The sequence below is a fragment of the Columba livia genome, chromosome 6 (assembly GCF_036013475.1).
Source record: "Columba livia isolate bColLiv1 breed racing homer chromosome 6, bColLiv1.pat.W.v2, whole genome shotgun sequence".
Lineage (NCBI taxonomy): Eukaryota > Metazoa > Chordata > Aves > Columbiformes > Columbidae > Columba > Columba livia.
Genome location: NC_088607.1, coordinates 35,086,434 through 35,091,241, shown reverse-complemented (window position 1 = coordinate 35,091,241; position 4,808 = coordinate 35,086,434). Strand labels below are relative to the sequence as shown.

At 42.2% G+C, this 4,808-nt stretch overlaps 1 long non-coding RNA gene across 6 annotated transcripts in view; it reads left to right on the top strand.

Moving 5' to 3' along the window:
* Positions 1–4,808, top strand: part of LOC110361651 (uncharacterized) — a 44,888-nt gene that overhangs the window by 1,571 nt on the left and 38,509 nt on the right. For 5 of the 6 annotated variants that reach the window (XR_010473572.1, XR_010473573.1, XR_010473570.1 and 2 more), the window contains exon 2: positions 1,456–1,544. This is a non-coding gene — a long non-coding RNA (uncharacterized LOC110361651). Of the gene's footprint in view, positions 1–630; positions 1,366–1,455; positions 1,545–4,808 lie in introns of those variants that run through there. The other variant, XR_002418392.2, reaches the window with a different exon arrangement.

Below are 4,808 nucleotides of genomic sequence, written 5' to 3'. Positions count from 1 at the left end.
AATACACAATCACAGACTGATGTAGACAGAAGAGTGCTGGGCTACACCCCTTAAACAGATCTCAGGGATATTTTTACATGAAATTGGTTTACACAGTCGTTCCTCTACAAACATTTTGCATTGTCGCACTCGTTTCACTTGAAAGATATTTGGGAGCTACTGTAATGCACTAGGAGACACACTATTAACCCCAACCGCTCCAGCTCACGTGCAATCCTTTAGGGGGGTGGCTGGAAACAACAGAGTGATGAAGAGGCATCTCTGCTTTCAGCTCTCCCTTCGTCGCTGTAAAAAACATCCTAAAGATTCACCGGCTTCCCAGAGTTTGGTTTTGTAAACTTTTGTGGCTGTAGAGAATTGTGTTTGGTAGGGGAAAAACAACAAAGTATTCCTTCAGGTGACATTAATTGCAGACCACACCATCTCCAGCAGAAGGGGGGGCGTGGATTGAGAACCTGGGCTTTCCCAGCTGCTCCGTGACCCTGGGTGAAGCATCTTACCAGCACCAGCTGTATCTTGACTGTCATTAACACAGAAATAAAGATATCTTGCCTCTTTTTAAGCAAGCCGTTCAAGGAGTAAGAGATCTGACGCATTTCTGTGCATTAATGCTTTGCAGTCTCTTCCTCGCTGCTTTTTGAAAAAAACAAAGTCAAAATGCTTTGAAACCATAGGAAGAAAAAAAACCTCACGGGTGTGTGAATTATTTTACACATAAGGGGAAGGCTGAGCTGGATCTTTCCTGTTGAGACTTTGAACTTAGCAAAGGAAAAGTTATCTGTAGAATGCTGAGTGTACTGACCCACATTGAGAGCATAGGAGGGACACAAAGATTTTCAATACTAAGCATAAAAGTTAAATTTAAAACGCATGTGAAAAGGAAGAAAGAGCATTTACGTTTTTCTAGTTCGAGATGCAAATAATTGCATCCACTAATGGTAGCGATGATGCATGTGATACATAGCTTTGCAATTAAAAATAATTTGAGATAGGACAAAGTAGGCATCATCAATTTTTGAAAACATTCCCAGTTTGTTATGTTAACATTAAATGGTTGCTGTGTGTTCACAACACAAACATGTAGGAGGTCTAAAGAAAATAAAATAACGTCTTGTGTGTGAGACAAACTTTCAACATTGTAACAACCAACTCTGCTTGCAAACCCACGTTTCTGTTTGTAAACAAACATTCTGCTCACTTTCAGGCATACTTTTAGCTTTAATGTTGTGGTTTTCATACCCACCAGGTAGATATGCGCTGTGTAGATGGAACGAACTGCTGTAGGATTGGGGCTCCTCTCGACACTTGCCTTTCCCAGTGCAGCGTGGTCACCGTGTGTCACAGCCTTGGAAGACCCTTAGTTCAGTGGGTGCACTGCAGCCTTCTAACGCAGCTTTTGTCTGCCCTCAAACGAGAGTCTAATTCCCTCCATCTCTCCCCTCTCTCCCATGCCAGCTTGCTGCCGGTTTTCACATCGTAAAGACAGCGCATCCCAGAATCGTCAGGTCCCCGAGCAAACCGCCGTGCTACGGGCAGCAGAGCAGGTAGGAGAGATCTCTTTTGCAGCTGGTTTCTGCTGTTAACTTGCATTATTTCGGGTCTGGGGGTGAAATTGCAGTCTGGAAAAAGGCAGCAGGATTACATGTACATTTTTTGTTGCCTCAAGTATTTCTGGAAGATTCTGAGTTGCTTTGTGACACAAGAATAAACGATTTTTGTGTAGAACACATCAAAGAAAGGCAGCGTTTCAACAGAGTTACCACATGTGAGTTGTTCTGCAGTAACTGCCCTTTTGGAACTGCCTGCTTTTCAGCGCAGCTGGGATACACGGGCTTTTCCAGCTCCGAGTTCCGTGTTGGAACAAGGCTGCAATAGAAAGGTAATGAACAGCAGGTCACCTAAACGCCGTGGTGGGGAATTGGCAGGGTGGATATCTTTACAAATCTTATAATGCAGAAGATGACTGAAAGGCTGAGGTTTTTGGTCACAATAGCCATTTCGATCTAGTTGTTTGGGAAAGAACTGTTACAAACTAGCGTTCTACAAGACAAAAAATTTGCCAGGCTGAATCAAAAGAGAGCTTTCCCCAATCAGCAGGAGCGAGTCTGCTCTCCTGGGTTGTACAGAGACCATCTGCCAGTTGACTTCGGAGTGCAAATACAATCTGTTACTTTGTCAAAATAAACAACATATCTATTGATGGAGCATATAGAGACTGCTGCCTGCCTGCCTATTGGAAAAGCAGCCTGTTTGTGGCACTTTCACTTTTGGACAGAAGCTGTTATATTTCAAACATCGTAATGAATGTTTCACGGCTCCAGAGCCAAGAGACGCAGCTTTACTCTTGCTCGGGCTGGCCAGCATCCAGCTCCTCCTGCCAGAACAGCAATGTCAAGTGCCCCGAAAGCTCCGTCTTGTGGGCATCTGTAATCCAGGAGTTTCATCAAATCAGTGCATTGTCATGTCATTAACATAATCAAAGCTGATGGATGTCTATGTTATGGCAGTAGATAACATACATAATAACTGACTTCTGCAAATAATCTAGACTTCTGTAATTATTTTTCCCGCACTTTGAGTCATTTTTAATGCCTCCTCCACCCTCCATGCTGCTTACGAGCTTGTTATGCCAGTAGATTGTGTACGGTACGCTTTCCTTCTTAAAGAAACCAGAGAAGCCAAATCCTGTCTTTTTTGGTAACTCTCTTACAGCAGTGTTTCTTGAAATTAGATCATCCCAAGTACTTGAGAATTAAACACTTTTGTTTGTGCCAGATCCTGACATAGTGTTTAAGATAGCCTGATGGTTAGGGCCTCTTCAAAAGTCATAGATTAGATAACATGTAAGCAAGGAGGAAAGATCGCTGCCCAAACACCCACTGATTCTAAAAGCTAAATGCTGCTATTAGCTTTAAATATATATATATATATATATATATATATAAATAATTTTTAAAAAAGAGAGTGTTTTCATCCTTGTTACTTAGCCTTAAACGTGTAAATGCGGACTGCAGGGATCATTGTCTTGACTCAATTTCTTAGTCATGCAAGTAAAAATACTCATTTAATACAAATATTTGAGTAGTCATGGTTATTCACAATAAAACAGATATTTTTTTTTGGTCAAATGGAGGTTTACAAACATATATTTCATAATTATAGAAAAAATAATATGGGAACAAAACCTGGAAAATGATACAGTGTTCAGTTCAGGAATGCTCTGTAGGATTCCTCTCCACAGCTCGGAAACAACAGCCAGAAGTGGGTCCGGTGCGGGGAGCAGCGGTGGTGACATGTACAGCGGGACAGGGCTTCCAGCCGAGGAACGGGGGTACAGGAGCAGGGCCACAGCCGGGTCTCGGGGACGTTGCCCTCTGCCTCCAAAGGAATGCAGTTGTGATATCAACTAGTATAAAACACTGTTGCTGATTGTAAGGAAAGCCAGATGGAGAAAATGATACATTTGTGAGTGATGCATTTGGCCACAGATTAATATGATAGCAAAGCACCACCAGTCTAAGAGGTAAAAAAAGCCTTTCTCTTTGTAATGCGCGTGAATTTCTTGAAGCAAACTATTTGCAACCAAACGTGCTTTTGCTATGTAGCACAGTTTTTAAATGCAGAAAGTGACACATCCCAGCAGGTGTCTGGGGACTTTTGATGCAATTATGTTTCAGTTTTGGCATCTGCAGAACTCCATTTCTATACAAAGATGTAGTGCCGTGTCAGTGCACCGTTTGATCATCCGGGGTCTCATCTACAAATCACTCCAGCCTGTACTGCAGGATACTTCCTTAGCAAACTAGCGTCTCACTTAGAAAACTAGATCATATCTCCCACTTCTCATGATTTTACAAAGGGGTTTATTTGTAGTTGTGTCTGATCAGTTTTTCCTGTGCTCGAAACAACGTTTGTCCCTTTGCATTTACGCTCTTTGTTATAGTCTGGAGCTGTGATATGCATTTAATTTCTCCTCTGGTGACATTTACAAGCACATTGTCTTTCTGAATGGGACCATTAAGCTCCACATCCTCTTCAAAGGAGCTTCACAGGGCAGGACAGCACTGTTTGTTTGCATGCTTTCGTAATTGTGCCTCAGTTTGATTTAAAAATCAATTTACATCATTAAAATAACTGTTTTTTCCTTCTAACTACAGAGTCCTGTGGGGTGATAAAAATCTAGAACTGTGACCAATACATAAGTGGAGATACATTGAAATAAAATTACCTTTGGGTCTTGTGCTTGTCTAAGGCAGGACACAGCAAACCTTTAAAACATTGATTTATTGCACAAGCGCAGAATTTTACTGCTCTCCCAAGGTATAATGATATACATCCCTGAGCTGTAATTTTTATAAAGCAAGAGTGACCTTAAAGCCTTAAGAAATGAGAGAAATCATACGTTTCAAACACATTCTCCTTCCCAAGTTGGAGCATCCAAACTTTTAAGTGTTTCTCCATAACTTATTCCATCGATCACTGTAAAAAACCCAGATCCTTGAGGATTTTGCCTCATGATCCAAGGCCCATTGTATCTATACTCGGAGGAGGTGAGGAGCAAGACACTTTTGCTGTCTGGCAACTCAAGAGCTGAAGGTTTTCCATCAGCTCACTTTCGTTTCACCGCTGTGTCGTCCCTTGGGGACACAGAAACAAACCCCGGTGTCCAGGAGTGACCAGCAGGCTCTGAACAGGGCGGAAGGGACGGATGGATGTTACCAGAGCTGCCTGTTTCTCCCCTTTGGCTGCGAAAGGAGCCAAGGGCAACTTGCTCTGATGCAGATGTCAAATTATCAGATATCTAAAGT